Raw genomic sequence first — 24422 nt, 5'->3', positions numbered from 1 at the left:
CCGAGAAATAATTATTTTGAAAGAAATATGAATAGAATAGAGAAAGCAGGTATAGATAGGACCTTTTGGGAATAATGATGAATGGAGTAAAGAATGTTTTGTTTGCAAAATGCTGCAGAAAAACAAACCCTGTCCTTTCCTTTTGTACTATTCCGCTATGTGTTTGTGTACCTTGTGTATCTGTGTTCTTCCTGTTTTTATGTTTTTATATGATGAGAGTTATGTTGTAGAATTTTTCTAATAATATGTTATTAATTTGTAAAAATGTTTAGACAATATTTATTCTGTTTTGTTTTAATGCTCACGTGTGAAGTTGATGTTTCGAAAGTTATTCTGACCTTTTATGTATTTACTTATGTCATTATTCCTGTAATACTGATGTATATGTTATTTCGATTCTTTTGTAAAGTGTGCATTACCACAAATGTTATCTGTATTGTTATGTTCTTTAATGATGTATTTTGTACCTTTGTAATTGTATTCTTATGTTGTAAATTTATAGTTGTTTAGACACCAGTTCTTCAAATTAAGTTACATTTCACTGCACACATTTCTGTTGGTCATAGTATATACACAATAGATGAGAAGTTATTATCAACAAGACTCTGCGATGGTGATTGTACACCTGCACAGTCGCAACAGATGGCTGCTGGCCGTCTCTACAAGGACTGCAGTGGGTCTGCACCTTTGATGGCCCACCAATACCATAATCTCTACCAGGCTACTGTGGGTCTGCTCTGTGATGACTTACCAATATTCTTCAAAACTTCGACTCACTCTGCTGTGGGTTTGCTCTGTTGTGACCCATTACCTGTCTGCATGTCAAGCGTCAGCATTGTCTTTCCGTTGGAAGGACAGGACTACTTCTTCACAACTGTATGGAAATTCACTACTTCCATGTGCATTTCCTTTTACTGCTCAAACTTAGAGAAAAACACTGCAATTTTACTGTGATGAATGATCAGGACTGCCTTTATGGACTGTGAGAAAATTTTAGCTTTTGACCAACATTGTATCGATAAGTGTGTGCATTTGATTTCTTTGTTATTGTAATTATGAAAATTTTTTGGAATCTGTATTGGCCACTGCCCAAAACTATTTGTAAATTTTTTTGAGGAGAGCATGGGGGCTATTTAAGTAGGCTGTTTAGGTTTTTATATTGGTAACACCATGTAGCGCTCTGTATGAAAATCACTGGCTGCACTGTGTGCAGTCTGTGGCTGGTTTGCATTGTTGTTCGCTATTGTAGTGTTGGGCAGTTGGCTGTTAACAGCGCATAGCGTTGCGTAGTTGGAGGTGAGCCGCCAGCAGTGGTGGATGTGGGGAGAGAGATGGCGGAGTTTTGAGAGCGGATGACTTGGACGTGTGTCCATCATAGACAGTAAATTTGTAAGACTGGATGTCATGAACTGATATATATATTACGACGTTTGAACACTATTAAGGTGGCAGTAGTGGCGCTCGCTGTATTGTAGTAGTTCGAGTCACGAAGATTTTTGTGAGGTAAGTGATTTGTGAAAGGTATAGGTTAATGTTAGTCTGGGCCATTCTTTAGTAGGGATTATTAAAAGTCAGATTGCGTTGCGCTAAAAAATATTGTGTGTCAGTTTAGTGTTGATCGGCATAGGTAAAGAGCGAAATGTCGTAGTACGTACAGTTCTGCTCAGCTGTTTGAAAATCAAATAATGTAAGAGGTTTATCAGCACAGTAATTCATAAATTTTTCTAAGGGGGCGTTACATTACGTATGGCTAATGTTACATTACTTGGAGTGACACATCATGTGAAAGTTATTTTCGTCATTAAGTTTTGCACTGCATAGAATTGTCGGCAGTTTGCAACAAGTTTTTTACGACATAGAATTTTCGGCAGACTACAACTAAGGCTGACAGCAACTGGTACTTCCGGAACTAATGCTCCACGGACGGGCCGCATTCTCGGCTGTGAACAGAACGTCCTTCGTGACGTAGAAGAGAAACCGACACCGAGTACTTGAAACACTGACCATGGCGTGGAGGTGTCCCACGCAAGCGTCTGGCGTGCTCTGCGTAACCAGAAACTCCACGCTTCCCAACGACAGAACATACATGCATGGCACTTTCGGAGCTTCTCTAGTACCTATCAATGTCGTTGAGTAATTTCTGCATCACTGTGTTGACATGTCCGAATTTTCATCAGCGTTCCTTTTACGGATGAAGCTCACGTCTCCAGGAAGGCTGTTTTGAACTTGCGGAACTGCCACTTTTGGGATGACGAAAATCCTTTTGCCACACATACGACGCCATATACGCAGCAGGTGGGATACTACACTCCTGTGGTCACTTCCGCGTTCAACACGGCCCATTATGGAACTTCTAGGGCAGTTCCGGCTAATGTTGGCATATCCGGTTAACTCCCCTCTCTCCAATCTTTGGCAGATCAATGATTTGTTGCCGTTTTCCATTACTCCGGATACCCTTAGCGAAAATTAGCAACGTACTAGAAACAACATGGAGTTAGCCCAACGTCGGCAAGCCGATCGTTATAACCAAGGCAGAAGCGTTTTTCAGGCTACGACCGGGGTAAGGTGTATATTAAGAACATCACTAGTCGGAATGTTCGTGGTATGGGAACTCGTAAGTTTGTACAGCGTTACTTGGGACCCTGTGTTGTCACCAGAGGCTTAGGTCCTGTTAATTTGTTAATTAAAGAGCTTGCAACGAACAAGAGGTTCAGAGTGCACCTTAGGCAAATCAAGCCTGTTAGGTAAGTCTCTTTTCCTTCTTTCAGTCGTGGTAAGACAAAAGGGGACGGGGGAAGGCCAGGTTTGAGCCTCGTAGCGAGTTCCACGACCAAGTCGCCGACTGCAAATACCCGCCGCCAGATCACAGCAGTGGCAAAGATCGTAGTACAGCTTGGTAATCGATAGTCGTGCCAAAGAGCTGGTGTGCCAGAAAAGGTGCACCACGGCTCACACGGGAGTTTTAGCAACGGTTCTGTATCATTGTTTTGGGTTTCTTATTATGCTGTATATTCTTCCGTACCGCCTAACGAGTCCCAGACACTTGACATTCCAGCAAGAGGTACTGATAGAATTATTGAGAGATATGCCACTGTTACTCCTACAGTCATATGGCTCCAAAATGAGGGCGTACCCGAGTATATTGCACGTAGCGTCGGCGAACACCTCGACCAAAAGTACAGTTCAAATGTTCAAATGTGTGTGAAATCTTACGGGACTTAACTGCTAAGGTCACTAGTCCCTAAGCTTACACACTATTTAACCTAAATTATCCTAAGGACAAACATACACACCCATGCCCGAGGGGGGACTCGAACCTCCGCCGGGACCAGCCGCACAGTCCATGACTGCAGCGCCCCAGACCGGTCGGCTAATCCCGCGCGGCAAAAGTACAGTGAAAGGTCGTGGTGGGGCTGCTCTTTGGAGCCACGGTCGTCAGATTTATCACCACTCGACTTTTTCTTGTGGGGTCCTATGAAGAGTTCGGTGTAATACATTCACGTAAAGTTGGTCGTAGATTTATTTGCGCGAGTTGTGGCGACAACAGAAATTATTCAGGACAAACCAGGATCTCGTATAAAGGTATCTGTCGGAGATGCACCTTGCGCAATGAACAGTACGCTCGACACGTGGAGCAGCTTTTGTAGAGCGCAAAGGTCGTATCTCATTGTCTCCGCTGGATCCTTACGTCAACCGGAAGATTTGAAAGTGATCCGCTCTTCAAACTCCAAATGGTTGATTTCCGCAACGAGTTCCTTTTCTTTATCTATTATGTTCCCTCTACATCCCTTAGAAGCCTGTAACAGACCATAGAAGTAGATTAATGCACAGAGACAGTCTTGTAAGAGTTATGTGCCATCTGAGGAGAGAGTTCCACCGTATATACATGTCTTGTATCAACTTGTGTAGGAATGTTGATGATAGTGTATATCTGAATATATGCCAGTCCCATTATGTCCCGCATATGCTCGTTCGTGATCATGCAGACGTCGTCACAGGGGGTCATAAACAGCAGGGGTTCTCGCTTCCCGCGCCCGGGTTCCCGGGTTCGATTCCCGGCGGGGTCAGGGATTTTCTCTGCCTCGTGATGACTGGGTGTTGTGTGATGTCCTTAGGTTAGTTAGGTTTAAGTAGTTCTAAGTTCTAGGGGACTGATGACCATAGATGTTAAGTCCCATAGTGCTCAGAGCCATTTTTTGAAACAGCAGGGATAGCGCTTTGGGTTATAGCGACTATACTACTAGAAAAAAGAATACATTCCCGATTATGTGAGAAAATGTTCAAAATGGCTCTAAGCACTACAGGACATAACATCTCAGTACCCTAGACTTAGAACAACTTAAACCTAACTAAACTAAGGAAATGACACACAGCCATGCCCAAGGCAGGATTGAAACCTGCGACCGTAGCAGCCGCGTGGTTGCGGACTGAAGCGCCTAGAACCGCTCGGCCACAACGGCCTGCAGAAAAAAGGTGTTCTGAATTGTTCAGTTTTCTGTTAGCAGTCACCACAACCACAGGGTCATTGTAGACTGAATCATCCCACCTTGTAATACGTTGACTGATTGTGTGAGCCGCTGTTACTACGTTCTCTGTCGGCGTCCTGTTCGAAAACCGCTGTTTCTGACCCCAGCGTTGAAGTTGCTCTAATCTCAAAACACTACATTCTGCCTTTTATAAGCAGAGTACAATCTTTAGTTACGGGATCGGATGTGTGTTCTTCGATGATGAGATGTAAACAATAATCTTGCTTGTAATCCTTCTTCCAAAAAATGGTTCAAATGACTCTGAGCACTACGGGACTTAACTTCTGAGGTCATCAGTCCCCTAGAACCTAGAACTAATTAAGCCGAACTAACCTAAGGACATCACACACATCCATGTCCGAGGCAGGATTCGAATCTGCGACCGTAGCGGTGTCGCGGTTCCAGACTGTAGCGCCTAGAACCGCTCGGCCACTTCGGCTGGCTAATCCTTCTTGCAGACTGTTAGTGTTATCAGCTGAAACTGTGAATGTAACGTTGGTCCACATTTGAACTGTCTGCAGAGGCTGCTCGTCTAATGCAACTATTAAGCCTGAATGAGCCTACACCAATCAAGATGACGGCAATTGCATCTCTTTCCAAGCTTATTTACGTATCTTTTTTTATAGAGAGAAAGTGCACCAGTTAGCTAAAGACCCATAGTACTGGATGTGTAATGACCAGGACTGCAGTAAAATTGAAATGAGCGTTTGGCGTCATTGGCCGAGAGGCCCCTTGCGGGGCAGGTACAGCCGCCTTGGTGCAGGTCTTATTACATTGCACGCCACATTGGGCGACCTGCGCGCCGGATGTGGATGAAATGATGAAGACAGCACAACACCCAGCCCCTGACCGGAGAAATTCCCCAACCCAGCCGGTAATCGGACCCGGGCCCGCAGGACGGGAATCCGTCACACTAACCACTCAGCTATCGGGACGGACAGTACTGCTGTACCTACATATTTGAAGTTGTGGTTATGGCAAGTTGCCGATGGGGAGTGGTCAAAGGATTTGTGCCACACAGTCTGCCATAAATGCCAAATATCACACAATTCAACCAGTAATTAGAGACACTTCCTCGTATCGAAAATTTCAAGGGAGCAGGAAACTTCCGTGGAAGAATGGGTTCCGACATGCTTCATATCCCTCACACGTATACTGGATACCTGTCAAGGATAATCATCAGTAGTGTGTGAAAGTCAGGAGAAAGAAGAGGAAGACACCTTCTTCAGTCATCATGAAGTTTTTCCGAAGTACAATGAAAACGTGTACTTCCAAATCTTCTGAAAATGGGTTTTTCCTTCAAATAGGTGTGCGGTCCAGTTGTTCCATGAAGGTATACAACTGTAAGAAACATTTTTTGAATATGTGTGGGTCATTAATATGTGTTTATAATATCTGGTGTATCATCGGTGGTCACGTTGACCTCCCAGTTCGCCAAATTCAGTTCAGTTTTCATATTGTTTTCCAGTTGAGAGTCAAGAATCATTTCTTATAAGTATTGTGCTTACGTGTATTTTGTGAAGTAACATTCTTTCCATTATGATATTTCTCTGTAAATGCTACTTTCAGATTCGATTCCCAAACGGGTCGGGGATATTCTCTGCTTGGGACTGGGGGTGCGTGTGTGTTGTCCTCATAACTATTGCACCATCATCGACACGCAAATCGCCGAAATGGCGTGAAACAAGAAACTTACAGCTCGCGGCCGAACATGCCAAATTGAGTTTTCTGGCCAATAAAGGCATACGCACATTTCATTTTTTTTATGTATAGGCAAAATTTGACGGTGGTATGAATCCTTAAAAGAAAGGAAAACTAAAAATAAAAGAATATATACCTACTCTCAGCAGCAGCCTAACGCAAATATCTACCAGAAACCCCACACTCAGCATACGTGGAAACTGTCTTCCTAGACCTCAATGTAGTCAGTACGGAGGGTTGGGTGTCAATCATGAGCATAGTCACTGAATTTACTACTACGATAATCTCAAGATGGAAATCAGTCAATTGACATTACTCAAAAACACTCAATGGCACGCACAAGTCCGCGAGCGCCCCCCCCCCCCCCACACACACACGAACGCACGCACACAAACACAACACACAGTTAGTTTCGAATATATTTGTGACACTCATTATGAACCTGCCCTATTTTTCGGAAAACTACTGTTACGACGAACCACGGGGACAGTAAACTGCACATAAATAAGGTTTCAGGAAGTTCTGCTTCGAGAACACACCATTGTCTTCTTTTTCTACTAATACATATTTCGGGGGTGTTTCACGACCATTGATAAGTTCCACAAAAAAATTAGTTTTCACCACAAAATAAAAAAAAATTTTGAAAACTTTTTGCATAGGCTTAAGAAAGGAAAACACTATGAAAGCATGCTGATTGATATGTACAATCAGTGATTACGTACAAGAATTGGTTTTTCCTGTCAAATGGCAATAAACGATTGACAGATTTTATTAATAATGATACTGGCGTGAGAAACCGTAATACTACGCATAATATCACTAAACATCTCTTACTGAAACCACTTTTCTGATGCTTCCCGGTACGTTACCACGTTTACTGGAAGCCAATAAAAAATTTTAATATTTGAGGACCCGAGAGTGCATGAAATCATTAATACAAGGTAATTAAATCTCCTTAAAAATTCATTTCCTCCTTAGGCTGCGGGCCATCTTCTAATAACCCTCAAGAAATATCCGGCCTCGGTTTCCCCTCCACCGTGTATACATTATCGTCCTGAAGGCAGTTTAAGTCGTGTGGCAGCGTTGCTCAACATCCCTCAGAGATTAAATTGCAGTTTTGAGAGATGATTTACGTGCGGGTATCAAAAAGCATTTAACTTTCATGATTAATTGTAGCTGAGAAATCTCCGAGATATATCGTTTAGCAAAAAATTTCCTTACTTAGCTATGAATGATAGTACTATTTGGTTCGAACATTGCTTTAATTTTCGTGAGAGTCCCTTTAAGGTCATAGTACTTTCGCTCTTTCCTTTTACAGATTATATTCCGAAATACTGTTTGAAGAAGTCCGGGAAACGCCATTCATCGGCTGAAATGACCTCGTCGTAATTTAAATACCTCTCATGTTTTAGGCCTTACGCCTGTATCGATTGCTGCCTACAAGATATTACGAGGAGCGCTCTTGGTCGTTGGCATGTGATCGGCTTGTCGCCATGCCCTCCACCCGTTATTACCCATAGGTAAATCCTGATAAAGCTACTGCTTCTTTATTCAAGCATCTCCTCATTTGGCTTCACCAAATTATATAGACCTCATTCACGAGTACATACAATGCTCTGATATAAACATCCTTCCGCAAAAATTTCTTCCTCCAATGAAGTTCTATGTTTGATACTACACTACTGGCCATTAAAATTGCTACACCAAGAAGAAAAGCAGATGATAAACGGGTATTAATTGGACAAATATATTATACTAGGACTGACATGTGATTACATTTTTGCGCAATTTGGGTGCATAGATTATGAGAAATCAATACCCAGAACAACCACCTCTGGCCGTAATAATGGCCTAGATACGCCTGGGCATTGAGTCAAACAGAGCTTGGATGGCGTGAACAGGTACAGCTGCCCATACAGCTTCAACACAATACCACTGTTCATCAAGAGTAGGGACTGGCGTATTGTAACGAGCCAGTTGTTCGGCCACCATTGACCAGACGTTTTCAATTGGTGAGAGATCTGGAGAATGTGCTGACCAGGGCAGCAGTCGATCATTTTACGTATCCAGAAAGGCCCATACTGGACCTGCAACATGCGGTCGTGCATTATCCTGCTCAAATGTAGGGTTTCGCAGGGATCGAATGAAGAGTAGAACCACGGGTCGTAGTAACACATCTGAAATGTAGCGTCCATTGTTCAAAATGCCGTGAATGCAAATAAGAGGTGACCGAGACGTGTAATCAATGGCACCCTATACCATCACGCCGGGTGATACGCCAGTATGGCGATTACGAACACATGCTTCCAATATGTGTTCACCGCGATGTCGCCAAACACCGATGCGACCATCATGATGCTGTAAACAGATCCTACATTCATCCGAAAAAATGACGTTTTGCCATTCGTGCACCCAGGTTCGTCGTTGAGTACACCATCGCAGGCGTTCCTGTCTGTGATGCAGCGTCAAGGGTAACCGCAGTCATGGTCTCCGAGCTGATAGTCCATACTGCTGCAAACGTTGTCGAACTGTTCGTGCAGATGGTTGTTGTCTTGAAAACGTCCCCATCTGTTGACTCAGGGATCGTGACGTGGCTGCACGATCCGGTAGAGCCATGCGGATAAGATGCCTGTCATCTCGACTGCTAGTGATACGAGGCCGTTGGGATCCAGCACGGCTTCCGTATTATCCTCCTGAACCCACCGATTCCATATTCTGCTAACAGTCATTGGATCTCGACCAACGCGAACAGCAATGTCGCGATACGATAAGCCGCAATCGCGATAGGCTACAATCCGACCTTTAACAAATTCGGAAAAGTGATGGTACGCATTTCTCCTCCTTACACGAGGCATCACAACAACGTTCCACCAGGCAACGCCGGTCAACTGCTGTTTGAGTATGAGAAATCGGTTGGAAACTTTCTTCATGTCAGCACGTTGTAGGTGTCGCCATCGGCACCAACCTTGCGTAAATGCTCTGAAAAGCTACTCATTTGCATATCACACCATCTTCTTCCTGTCGGTTAAATTTCGCGTCTGTAGCACGTCATCTTCGTGGTGTAGAAATTTTAATGGCCAGTAGTGTAGTATACTTCTCTTGGCCAGGAATGCCCTCTTCGTCTGTGCTAGAGTGCTTTGAATGTCCTTCTTGCTTCGTCCATTGTTGGTAATTTGGTTGCAAGGTATCAGAATTTCTCAGCTTCGTCTGCTAGTCACCAAACTTGATCTTAATTTTCTCGCTGTTATCACTTCTGCTACATCTCAATACTCTTGTCTTTACCTGGTTTACTTTCAGTCCATATTGTGTACTCATTATACAGATCATTTTGTTCAACAGATCCTCTAATCCTTCTTAGTTTTCAATGAGGATAGAAATGTCATCAGCGAATCTTATCACTGGTATGCTGTCATCCTGAATTTAGGATGTTTTGGCTAGTAATCGGGATTTTCGAGGAAGTAGCAGGAATCGGAATCCAGTGTTTCTTTCCTTTTTTTACGGCATCCTAGATCTTTGACTTTCTACTTTCGTAGTATTACTTCTTTTTTAATTTTCCTGCCTAACAACCCTTCCTAGCTTTCACCAAGATCCGCCTCTGCGGCGTGGGCTTCATTTCCCACGTAAAATTTATTCTCGTTTCTTTATGGTCAATTTAATGAGAAAATAAAACAGTTCATCACCTCAACGCAGTAGAATTTAGTGCATATACAGTTTAAGCAGATGCAAGAGTAAAATCATCTAGCTCGCAGCATTACATGCCCAAAGGTAAGATCTTCCATTTGCTGCAAAACATAAAACTTTCCGCTTTTTAAAAGGAGAAAACTCAAATTTAAAGTTTCTTCTTTCGCTTTTAGAATTTGAATGATGTGACTCATAACTAACATAAGAGATGTATTATCATTAAATATGAAAAGAGGAAAGAAAAATAGTAGCTATTTTCTTCAGTTCACTGTCTATCTTCGCCAAAAGAAATGTAATTTAGGAGTGTATATGATATTAACTGCCAGAATTTCTTGTCTCTCTACGCATCTTGTATTCCAAAACATGTTTCCTTTGAGAAGTGGAGACGTCAGCTACAAGCTTTTTTCTAATATACGATATCTGTGATTAAGTAAAGTAAATTATTTTCATTTGTATCTTATATTATCGTTCTAGTTAAGAAAATTTCTTAATTATTTTTACAGTTTCCGGTGCGCGTCAGCATGTCGTGTTCGGCTGTGAGATATACCCAGATGTCCTCCCTATTCGTAGATTCTTGTTGAGATGTAATGTACAGTTTGGCCTTTCAGCCGGTGGATGTAATTTCGTTTTGCTTATGGGTAAGGCATACAAATCGTGTTCAAAATGTCTGCAGGAGTAATGGCTTTGGCGAGGTTCTGATGATGCACGATATCTTTTGTCTGGTATAGAGCCGTACACGAATGTGTGTTCTTCATTATCTATTTGATTGCATACTGCACACGCCGGTGAATCTGCCAATAGAATGTAATGAAGTGTTGAGTTCGTCGCAGTTTTGCTGTTGGCAGGGAAGTGCCAATCCTTTTCGTAAGCGATGGCCAGTTCCCGCTGTGAATGTCTTCCCAGATTACATTCCATTTATTTGAATATATATTTTAATTCAGTATCGTTTCTTTGCTTCTCTTTCATCACGTTACTGTAGAATCATTTTGTTTTTACGATTGCCTTTTCGGGGATTTTCTTCTGTGTGTGACTATATTCAATTAAAACGTATTTTCACTGCTAAAATCCGCTGCGAATGTGTTGGACAGTGGTTAGTACGTTCAGGTCTTCAGGAACTGAATTTATGTGATCGCTCTAAGCATGTTGACACCAGTGCCTACCAATTTAGATTGTATATTACAGCACTGAGGATGGTCACTAAGTGACCGAAAATCGATTTTGCGGTTATTAAACCAAAAAGATACGACCAATGCTGTCTCTCCTTCTAAGCCTCCAGGAACTATTTCCTTCAACAAATGTACTGCAACTCTAATTTTCGGTTTCCTTGCACATGCTGAAAAACTATAAGGCTTGCGGTTTTTTGCTGAAATCCGTCAGGTTTAGTCCAACGTACTGTGTAGAGAGTGTCTGAGAGTCATACTTTCTTTCAAAGATAAACCACAGCTCACAACTGTTGAAAGGTGGCTACACTTTGGCTACACTGAGCCACAGCGCCAAAGATCGCGCCAGAGAGTATTGTTCCGCCGCCTCCACTGGCAGTGCTTATTGAGACGTAGCGGCAGACAGTTCTTACCGAGAAGTTGTGGTGGACACTGCTTGTCGTGAAGACAGAGTGAGATGTGGTAGTGGAGAGTGTTGTTCCATGTTTTATGCAGTGGTTTGATGGGAGAGATAGCAGATGTTGTTCTAATGGAGATATTGTAATGGTCAGAGTGCATTTCGTCAATATATATGGAGGTATTTTCTTTTATTCTTTTATTCTTTCAGTGACCTGAATAATGTGTCATTACAGGTTCAGTCAACAAAGCATCTGGCGTGTGTTCTTGTATTAGAGTTTAATTCTGATTTTCTTGCGCAATTATAGTATTTCTAATTTTCTTTTATCACGTCAGTATAATTGGTATTTAAAAATTCTTGTCTTGTTGAAGAAGAACCGTGCCAGATGTGCGTTGAGTCATACTACCACATACAGAACAGCTACACTTGTGTTTGTTGTTTCGTAGGTTCTATAGTTGCTGGGGACTTAATTAATTAATTATGCTAACGGAAATTTCCTTACATTCTTTGTTGTCATTCTAAGCAGTCAGATTGCGTACTGAAACTAGACAGGGCCAGCCGTTTACGAAACAGCGTAATCGGACATACAGCGACAGAAAATGAAAAAGTATTTGCATTGCATTCTTATATCTTTATTATAATAAAGCCCCCATGCACGTGGCGACCGCTGCTTCGGATCGTCCCTTGGAATCTTCTGACTGTAAAAATAGTAGACAGTAGTATTGTTGTAGTAATTTGTAGTTTAGTAATTGTAGTTATATTGCATGTGTAGATTTGGTAATTGTCATTCTTCTTATGGTATTTCATAATTTAATTTTGTTGTCTTGTATACGCGTTTGACGATTTAGTGCAATTATTTCAATGGTTCGTCAATCGTGTTTGAGGGAAACATTTCGAGTGAATGGTATTGTTGGACATAAGGAGGCATTGTGTGTAATTTTCGTACAGTGACGAGTTTTGTATGTTTTGTAAATGATTACGCGATCAATGAAAAAGGCAAAAATGATGGATAGTGAGAATAGCGAAATTGTTGACATGGCGAACTCGCGAACACAGGGGAATAGTATGATGAATAATGAAGTGGAAAACAATTTAATAAGTCGGGAAAATAGTACGGAACCATTTCAAAATTTTTCTCAATCAGAAAATTCACAGAATACGAGATTAACGATAGAAGATTCTGGAATAGTATCGAACACAGATAGCTTTACAGCCATGACGAAAGAAGCTGGTTTTGTGGGAAATGTTAGGGGCGAAAGGAATCTCGAACAAGTTAATAAGGAGCAGTTGATGAGTGCAATATTAAATTTTCGATCTGAATTAAAAACAGATATGGGAACAATGGCAACACGGTTAGACTCTCTGGGATCACAGTTACGATCTGAATTAAAAACAGATAGGGGAACAATGGAAAAACGGTTAGACTCACTGGGATCACAAATGGGAACAATGGAAACACGGATAGATTCACGAATAGGAACATGTTTCAAAAATATGAAAGATGAATTAAAGAAAGAAATCAGAGAAGAAGTACAACCGATTTTGAATGCTCACAATAATAGATTAGTTGCAGTAGAGATTAGACAAAGGGAACAGGATAGTGAACAGGAGGAAAGAGATCGCGTGACAGTACAGAAATTTTCAGAGTTAAATTTACAACGTGCACACGATAAGAAAGAAATATTTGAGAGAATCGAGGAATCCGTACCAAATGACAGATTAAATCACTTAACACAACAATATGAACAGTTAACTACCAAATGTGTCAATACTGAAACCCGAGTCGCGACACTTACGGAAGACGTAAATAAACAGAAAGAACAAATAGGTGATTTATCGGAAAGAGTTGAGGAAATTTCAGACAAATTGACAAATCTTAGTTTAAATGGGGACAGAGATTCAGATGATACAGCACCATTGCCATTTGCAGAAACCGAAGAGTACCAGAACATAAATAAGCATGTTGAAAATCAGGGAAAATTTAATGAACGCGTTAAAAGGGAAGTTGAGGCATTACGAAAGCAAGTCAAACAGATTGAAGGCGAAATCGTAGGAAAAGACGGCACAAGAAATTTAGAATCACAGATACCAGAGGGGTTTGAAGAAAATAATTTGTTTCATTTACGAGATGCAACAAGAGAGCGCCAGGCGCGCGAACTTGACAATAATCGACATTCGGACTGGGACAGACGCGGTAGGTCTTTGTCGCCACGAGGCGAAAACTTTGACTATAAACATTTTTTAACTGTTCTGAAATTTAAGATCTTTCGCAAATCTAAGAATGACATACATCCATGTTCATGGCTAGCTCAATTTCTGTACGCACTTCCGCTAAATTTGCCATTAAGTCACAAACTAGAAATTATGTGCAGCTATTAACGTCCTCAGGGGATTCACTACTCTAAGTGAATATGTGCCGTAGCGAGCATAGGGCCCCGAGCTGTAGTGGTGCTATTTCTCTTTTAGTTTTCTGTACCGCTGCCTACTCTTTTACTATTCTTTGCATCTATCAAAACAACTCTTCGACTATCAATCAATCTAGAGAGCGTGTAAAAAATAACCAGATATGACTAATTTACCCAAAAGTGATTTCGGAAATTACCGTTTGGACTTACTGTATCTTCAGCAGCATTCATTCATAGTTTAAACGAAATTTTACCTGTTTATCTTCGTGACAATATTACTTCATATGTTGACGACATTCTTATTGCTAAACATTCTTGGAGTGAGCACAACAAAATTTTGGATTCATTATTACGTATCTTTGCAAGAGTTGGCATTACAGTGAACTTAGAAAAATCTGAATTTGGTCGTTCTCAGGTGAGATTTCTCGGTCACATTATTTCTACAGAAGGTATTCTTCCTGATCCAGAAAAATTAGACGCTATTCGTAATTATGCTGTTCCTACCACAAAACGTGATGTTCGTAGTTTCCTTGGTGTCTGTAATTTTCTTAGACGCTTTGTTAGATTGGACAATTTGGCCACACCTCGTTTATGTGAACTATCCGGAAAGAAATCTAATAATCTGAGGAAGCTCAGTCAGAATTTGAACAACTTCGTGATGCCTTAGTTGCTGCCCCACTTCTTTCGCATCCGGATATATCTAAAGATTTTTGTTTGGCAATGGACTCATCATACAAAGGGCTAGGTGCATATTTATTTCAAGAGATAGAAGAAAACGGCGTTGTAGTACAAAAGACTATTGCATTTGGAACTCGTGTTCTCTCGAAATCAGAAAAGAATTATTCGATTACGGAACTTGAAGCTTTGGCTGTTGTTTGGGCTTTTACAAAATTTCGCACATTTTTGTTTGGCAGACATACTAAGGTTTACACCGATCATCGAGCTCTGGAATTTCTTATGTCGACAAAATTAACTCATGGCAGATTGTCACGATGGGCGTTGTACCTACAGGAATTTGACTTTAGTATTGTTTACATACAGGGTTCTTCAAATATTGTTGCTGATGCTTTATCACGTGCACCTATGGGTTTGAAACAAAGTGCTGAAGAGGACTGCAAGGAAAACAATTATTGTTTGATCTATATTCAAGGTGTTGCGTTTGAGAACTTTATTTCGTCTTCGCTCCAGGACATCGCTAAGGAACAAAATAAGGATCCAATCTGGAAGGACATTAAGGAGAAGTGGAGGAGAAAGGAAAGCGTAGCGATTAGACAGCATTATTTAGTTCGCAATGACATTCTTTTTAAACGAAAATCGGTCGACAACTCTGTTTGGTTAGTTTGTATTCCTGATGAGTGGATTAATAAGCTGATTTGGTATACGCATTTCAGTTATGCACACTTTGGTCCCAGAAAATGCTTTCATAAATTACGGGAAAATTGCTACTTCAGTAATATGGAAAAACGTATTCTGTTCTTGCCAAATGCAAATTATGTCAAAAGGCTAAGCCGCCGACAATTTCTCACAGAGCACCGTTGTTTCCTATCATTCCAGTGAAATTAAAGGACATGGCTGCAGTCGATTTGTTCGGTCCAGTGGTTCGATCTACTAATGGTTTTGCGTACATTTTCGTAGCAGTGGAGCTGACATCAAAATATGTGTGTTTTACACCATTACGCAAAGCAACAGCTCGTTCAGTATCTAACGCTTTCATCAAACATTTTCTTAAAGAAGTGGGTCATGTTGATAAGGTTATATCAGATAATGGATCACAGTTTCGTTCTAAAATTCGGCTTCGTACTCTACGGCGTCGTAAAATTAAACCAATCTTCATTTCACTTTTTCACCCTCAATCTAACGCTTCAGAGAGATGGATGAAGGAAATCAATAAATTGTGTCGTCTTTATTGTCATCAGAATCACAGAACTTGGGATCAGTATCTTCATATTTTTCAAAATATTCTGAATGAACTTCCTAATGACTCAACTTCTTTACCGCCTATACTGATATTAAAAAACAAAGCACCGACAAATCGCATTTCTGAAATCGTTCCTTTTCCGCCTACACGGAAACTGCGGCATTCTGAAGTTGTCAACCTGGCTCTGCAAAATATTGCATCTGCGGCTGCTAGAAGAGAGAAATCAGCGAAGCGTCCTGGTCGATTAAAAATTTTGTCAGTTGGTCAGAAAGTGTTAATTAAGTCTCATCGTTTGTCTCACAAAGGAAAAGGCTTGTGTCCCAAATTTTTTCTGCTTTATAACGGTCCATATAGAATTCGCAAAATTATTCATGATAACACTGTTGAAGTAGGAACTCTTAAATCACGACGCTCTAAGGGAATACACCATATATCTAACGTTAAAATTTTTGCGGAATGATATACTTTTGAAAAATTTTTGTAGAATGACATACTTATGAGAAACTAACAGCTACATGTAAACATGCGGAGAGTACAAGGATACCGCGCTGTGTTTTGGCGGCGGCGTATACTCAAAGCAACAGTCAAGTCTGCGCGCCGCACAGGGCAGTCGTTGACCGCAAACAATCACTTCCTACGTCACGCGCCTACAGCTGATCGAGCGCTCAGTGCGAATGCACTGACAGCCGTAAATAAATACACAGCCTAATTTCTCCGACTAAATTCAGTATAAAGCTATAGTGACTTGATGAATTCTGTTATTAACATTCAGTATTTTTCAGGATACGGTTCTATAAAATATTTAAGAACTTCAGGTAAATTCTGTGCGTGTCCAACGTTAAGACGACTTGCTATCGGGAAAATTTCAGGAAAAATGTCATTTCGAAGAAGAAAGTAATAAACTAAAAAGGTAATTATTAATTGAGTCTATTTTTCAGGTAACATATTTCCACTTAGGTACGTACTTTAGACGTAATTTGCTGCTCGCGATTACGTGATTCATACTTTGTGCTAAATTTCATGTTCTATGAATTTACTTGTGAAGCGACGTGCTTGCGTAAGTTAACTGATTTTGACAATGATTATTAATGAACTGAGTTGTAACTTGTTTATATTATGCATAGCTTGACTGCAATGCTTTTTCACTGATGTCATATTTTTTTATTATGTGCTTGCTGTGCTTATTTATTTAAATTGTAATTGTCACCTGATTAATTGTGCTGATGTGGTTAGGTATGTAAGTTATACTTTGTGATTTATCTGCTTGCGCCTTCACGTTTACTTATTATAATTACATATGAACATTTATTTGCTTACGCTAATACGATGCTAATTACCTGTTTATTACGTAAGATATGTTTGCTGCTATGCGTATGGATTGCATATTTATACATCTCTGTTTGTTGTCACAACTACTCTTTAATTTGGTATATAGAAATGCTGTTGTACTGTGTATGAACATAGAGTTTAGGTTACACTATTGTATTAATTATAGATTGTTTATTTGGCAGAGCCTCGTTGTAAGAATTGTGCTGCATCCAAATGTTGACATTCTGTTCACTACTGGTATATTTACTCGCTATTGCTTGTTTTGCTTACGCTCAGTGCTTTATATTTTAACATAAGAAAATGAACTGCAGTAATTCGACGAGCGACTTTAGTACAAGAAACATCACAGAAGTCACATGAGCTGGAGGTTTTATGGAAGCTGTATAAATTTATGCTAATAGGAAGGAAGCTAACGATATAACATACCAAAACTAGGTTTAGACCATTGACAGTTATTACACTGCATTTTCCGTGAGCAACTGAAATAGGAAGTGACACTTGACACAAGAAATACTCCACATGTTTGCTTCTGTTTGCCATAATTCTTGAAGTGGTGTCCACACTGTGAAAAATTAGGATCATTCACACTCCGTAATCGTACTTAATTACTGAGAGTTATTCGAACTAAGTCTGTTAGAGGTCATGTATGCATTCTTTGTTTATAATTCATAATGAGTAGAAGATTTTGTTCAGATGGATTACACAGAGGTTGTGTGTTGACAGTGTGTCTTCGGATTGTATGGGATGATGAGGTTTGCATTAGGATTTTATCTGTACTTATTCGAGGAGACTGACTAGAGGAAAGAGTTGTTATGGAAGTGAAATGATACTGGCAATAAGGTTTATATGTATCGACGTATTGAAGAGGTATTATTGAGGTATTGAGATTATATGAAGTTGATTGGAGTTTTGGTGTATAAGAGGTAAAGTAAGTGAGGTGCATATTTTTTTTTTGTTGGTCTATATGGAACAAGGAGGATGAAGATAGCAGACTAGAACACTAAAATGGAAGGAAGATTGTCTACACACACTTTGTTAAATCACTAAGCAGTAGGTACTTTTTTTTGGAGAGAGGAAGCATTGCATATCTTGGCACACTGACAGTTGTTCGGCAACCGTACAATTTTAATTAAGCCCCCATGCACTGTCCTTGTGCAGACGTGGGAGCAGTGGCGGAACTTGCACAACATGTTGATTTTGGAAGCGATGTACACTTCTACCATGGCTAATTTCTGAAGTTTGTTAATTTTCCTAATCCAATGCTGTTGCACACAGGCATTTATGTTTTTAAGTAGTTTCCGGTAATTCGCAACAGTGCTGTTCTGTATACTGCTTTTAAAATCAAACCCCAGACATGTCATGCTCGCAAGACATATCTTTTCTTGTGTTTGTGGACCTGTTTCTCGGAAAATGTTGAACATCCCGGAGGTCGTTCGACTGAGTTTTACATCAGATGCTTGTTTGTCGTTTGTTTTTATTTGTAGCATTGTCCCTAGTTCATTACCATTCGTAATCAGAAAAACGGCGTCATCAGGGTATGCCTTAAACACAATTTTTTCTCTATTTATTTGTTGTTGTTATAAATGCTTCGTGGACAGGGTGGGTTCAAATGCCTCTGAGAACAATGGGACTTAACTTCTGAGGTCATCAGTTCCCTAGAACTTAGATTTACTTAAACCTAACTAACCTAAGGACATCCTGCCCGTGGCAGGATTCGAACCTGCGACCGTAGCGGTTGCGCAGTTCCAGACTGTAGTACCTAAAACCGCTCGGCCACCCCGGCCGGCCATGGACAGGGATTCGGTGGCAATGACGAACAGTGCTATGGACATTAGACAACCATGCCCAGTGAAGCTGGTATCCTCAGTTGGACGACTATCATGTGCACTGATGACAAATTTGGATGATTTGTTCATTAATGTATTGCATATAACGGAAAGAAGGGAAAGTCATTACGTGCATAGTCCGTATTAGGAAATGGTGATTAACCGATTTGTAAGCTTTATCATAGTCCAGTGATACTATAGCTAATTTTATTTTGTAGATATGAAATTAGGCCTCTGTAGTCGCATCGGGTCTGCAGAATTTTCCTGTCTTTGCCGTCACTTGATTGGTAAGTGACGGTGACACGGTTCATTGCCGTTTATACACTGCGGCCTAAGATGTGACTGAAGATTTGATAATCATTGTTTACCGGTATAATTGTTCTCAAATTTCCTAATCTTTTAGTGTCTGAGTTTTTCGGTACTAATATGACGATTCCCTCATGAAATTCTCTGCGGTATCAATCTATAGGGTCAGCATTTCATTACAGATGAGCGTGAACTCTGATTTCATGAGTCCGCAGAATATCTGATAAGCCTCTGCCGGAATTCCATCTGATAATTGAGATTTGTTTCTGGAACTTTCCGCTACAGCATCTTTCACATTTGACTCAGTCGCCTCCTAAACGAGAATTTGCGTTTCCGCGCTGCTTACTCGACCTTGCAGACTAGTTGTTAACTCTCCTGTAACCGTTCGTCGACAATTTGACAGGCTAAGACAAAATGTTGTTCTTATAGCCTCCTTAACCTCAAGGTGCGTCTACGTTCGTTCATTATCAGTTCAGTCAGGTAATATTTTGGGACCCGTACTTGCTTTCACAAACACCCTACGTGATGTACTGTAGGCACCTTAGGCAGTGATTCACTTGGTGTTATTGGTACAAGTGCAGATATTTTTATATGTGATACCTTAATATGTACACATATAAGTGTGTTGGTGTTTTTGTTTCTCTGCATAGAACAGTTTTCCCATTAACACGTCACGTAATTTACTTCCTGATGTTCTCTGCGCAGTTGTATCTGTACCACTATGTCGACTAACCCTGCCAATGTAAGCTATTCGTCTTGCGTTCACGCATCCACACAACACCTGAACTACTGCCTATGGGATTATAAGCATTAATGGACTGCTATTGCTACACGTTGTGGTGCTAACCAACCTGAAAACATACTAATCCTTCTAGCTGTAATTATTCGCCTATAAATGACGTACATACTGATGCAATATTGTTCAGTACACTGTTCGCAGTTGCCAATAAAATATATCTTCACTTATATATGTTACAACGTGCATTCTGCTCTCGTAACCTGATTTAGCATCCTTCTGATTGTATATGGCGTAGATCCAAAATCATCATAATTTTATCATCATTGCCTCGCAAGTCGCCGAAGTGGCGTCAACTTTAACGGACTTGCAATACGGCGGCCGAACTTCCCCGCATGGGGCCTCCTGGCCAACAACGCCATACGATCGTTTCATTTCATTTCGCTTTGAGGGTTTCTGTGCTTTCATTGTTTCTCATCACCGCATCATCTCTCTTGTACAATTCTCTGATTCAGTGAAAGTAGAATTCTATGGTCTGTCTATACCAAAATCTTTGTTCCTGTGAGTATCGTAGCAAGTATCTATGTATTTTACTATTGGCGTGTTGGAGGTGAAACGTCCCCTTAGAAAAATTATAAATGACTGCTTAAACTGACACACAATATTTTTAGCGCAACGCAATCTGACTTTTAATAATCCCTACAAAAGAATGGCCCCGACTAACAATAACCTATCCCTTTCACAAATCACTTACCTCACAAAAATCTTCGTTACTCAAACTACTGCAATACAGCGAGCACCAATACTACCAGTTAAATAAAAGATTCAAACGACTCAAGGCATAGTTAGCAAATGACAGATTTTGATAGAGAGCAAACCAATTATTTACCTTAATAATGTTCAGAAGTCATAATATATAGCAGTTCATGACATCCAGTCTTACAAATTTACTGTCTCTGATTGACACACGTTCAGATCATCCGCTCTCAATACTCCGCCATTTCTCACCCCACATCCACCACTGCTGGCGGCTCACCTCCAACTGCGCAACGCTACGTGCTGTTAACAGCCAACTGCGCAACACGACAATGGCGAACATTGCAACAATGCCGCCCAGCCACAGACTGCACACAGCACAGCCAGTAATTTTCATACAGAGCGCTACGTGGCGTTACCAACATAAAAACCTAAACAGCCTACTTACATAGCTCCATGCTCCCCACAAAAAATTTTACAAATTGTTTTGGGCAGTGGCCAATACAGATTTGAAAACATTTTTCATAATTACAATAACAAAAAAATCAAATGCACACACTAATCGATACAATGTTGGTCAACAGCTAGAATTTTATCACAGTCCATAAAGGCAGTGCTGATCATTCATCACAATAAAATTGCAATTTTATGCACAAAGTCTGAGCAGTAAACAAAAAATGCACACGGTAGTGAATTTCCACGCGGGCTTCAATAAGTAGTATTGTCTCTCCAACAGAAAGATAATGCTGACTCTTGACATGCAGACAGGTTATGGTCCACAACAGAGCAAACCCACAGCAGAGTCAGTCGAAGTTTTGAAGAATATTGGTAGGTAGGTCATCACAGAACAGACCCACTGTAGTCCTGGTAGAGATTACGGTATTGGTGGGCCATCAGAGGTGCAGACCCACTGCAGTCCTTGTAGAAATAATGGTATTGGTGGGCCATCAAAGATGCAGACCCACTGTAGGCCTTGTAGAGATGACCAGCAGCCATCTGTTGCGACTGTGCAGGTGCACAATCACCATCGAAGAGTCTTGTGGACAATATAGCAAGTCCATAAACCACCACTTGTGCACTCACAAAGTTTTTGGAATTGTCCTTAGATCCAGCAACGTTGTTAATCAGTCCCTTGCTGAATTATTAACACACGTCCAAACACTAACAGTCCTCTTTTTTTCACATATTGTGCAAATACTATGACCAACAGAAATGTGTGCAGTGAAATGAATGCTTACAAGTTACTTAATTTGATGAACTGGGGTCAATTACAATTTTATAACATGAGAATACAATAACAAAGGTACAGAAAACATCATTAAAACATAATAATAGAGATAACATTTGTTGTAATACAGGCTTTACAAAAGAATAGAAATAAACATATACATCAGTGTTACAGGAATTATGACATAAGTAAATATATAAAATAATGAGAATAGTTTTCGAAAAATTAATTTACATGAGCATTAAAAGAGAACAGAATAAATAATGTCTCAACATCTTTACAAATTAAATAACGCATCTTAGAAAAATTCTACAACATACCTCTTATCAGATAAACACATAAGGACAGGAAGAACACAAATACACAATGGTACACACAAACATAGTGGAATGACACAAAAGGAAAAAGAACAACGTTTGTTTTCAGTGTATCATTTGGTACTGCAGTCCAACCCAAAACTTCATTCTATAGATCTTTCCTCTTATTTCAACATTCGTTTCCACCAAAAAAAAAAAAAAAAACTCGTTCTCTTACATAGCCTACACCCTCTTAAGCTGACTTAAATCTACTGAGCTTAGATGCCTAAACTAAGGGAGAAGGCAATGCAACAGCACAAAACAATTAACAGAAAAAGCAGTGACCAAAAATGCAAATTGGCAAACCAAGCAGCAGTATATCTAAATTAGCAAAGCACATGCAACGTTATCACTAATATGAACCAATGTGCAGCAAAAAGAAAAATAAATCAGTAGCAAACTGGCTTAGCAGACTAATACAAAGTGAAATTTAATTGCACTAAGCCTGGCAAGCTGCAGCAGCAAATGAAATAACTTATACCTAAATATGACAAAGCTCAAGCAGAAAAAAAAATTACAGTAAAAATGGCCATGTTTAATACCTATCTCACATCTTAACACTAGAGTGATGCATCACAATTTATTCTACAAAAGAAATTACCAAGTACTTGAAAACAAAATTATATATACAGTTACTGTTATTAGTCCCTTCTTATTGCTCTTTCCAAGTGCTCCTTTTTCGAAGAATGTGGATCATAAAATTATTATTAGATAGATCTGTTGACAGAAAGTGTTCACATTAGCAAATGCATTTAATTTTATTTTATAAAACCAATGCTGAAACACAGCTGGAAAACATATATGAAATGAAATAACCAACTATGTAAAGCAAAGCATAACAATATCATTCAATAGTCATGTGGCATTTCATAAGTTAGTAGAAATTCTCTCAATTCTCGTAGAAAGACACTTGTCATAATCAGGTGTGCAGATGTAAGAATATTTCCCATCAATTCATAGGCTTTTTAGTAAGGAGCACAAAGTACATGCTCCACAGTATAATCATATGTTTCCAAGTAATAGTGTGTCATATTTGCTATGCTTTCTACAAAGGAAAGTCAATAGCGATGTTATTGGCATCTTTTTTCTCCACCTGTGCCTCTGAAAGGCACACATTAATGGCTTTTTTTCCAGGCGACTGTCGTGCAGCTGGGTGATTACAGTGCATTACGTCAAGGTGGCCTACCTTCCTTACCGAAATATTTATGACATCAGTTTCCGCTACAGTGACAGTTTGATTCAAATAAAATGTCACAGTTCGAAATATTTGCGTTACAAATCTGTAGAAACAAAATCCTATAAATATAACAGTCTCCAAAAAACTTTCGCCAGCATTGTGATACATTCACGCATTTACACACATTTCATAACTCTTAAAGTAAGATTCTTGGTTTCCAACACCCTATTTCACAAATCAGAGTCGCTAACCACTACTCATTATTCCTTACCTTATTACACATATACATATTGGTCGACTCTTCAATATTTCATCCTAATAAATACGTACCATAATCAAATTCCTCATATAGCATCAGCTTGTTGATCGTAAACATACCTCAACAACATAATACACATCGTCGTCGTAATAATAACATCATAACACCTCAGTTTCTCTTTCAGTTAAATGATCAGATAGCTGTGAAATTATGTGTTAGGGAAGTATGGTGCCGATGTGTTAAGTTGTATAAGCAAATACCATATTAGCTAAGGCTTCTTGTGCTCGCCAAACACATGGCACACAAAGTAAGTGTGTACCCCCCTGAGGATTAATGTAATTATACCCTCAGGTGTCACATATTACAGCAATGGAATGAAATGTATCACGGAAAACTTTCTTTGTAATTCAAATATCTTTAAAAATAAATGTTTTAAGTACAAAATTAATCACTCAAATGCGTGTCCTGTAGCGCTAAATGTGCGTCTTGCTGTAAGATAAATCTGTGGAAGTGTCGTAGTTATCGTCCTCTGTAAGCAAAGTTCTGCTGCAGTCAATGTACTCACCTCATCATAAACAAAAGTGAAATGCTTTGAGTGTAGATATCGTAGTTATTATGCTTATTGCCATGATGAAGAAAGTGTTGTACTGTAACGTATTGT

The sequence above is a fragment of the Schistocerca cancellata genome, chromosome 2, assembly GCF_023864275.1.
Source record: "Schistocerca cancellata isolate TAMUIC-IGC-003103 chromosome 2, iqSchCanc2.1, whole genome shotgun sequence".
Taxonomy (NCBI): domain Eukaryota; kingdom Metazoa; phylum Arthropoda; class Insecta; order Orthoptera; family Acrididae; genus Schistocerca; species Schistocerca cancellata.
Note: the sequence above shows the minus strand (reverse complement) of the source record.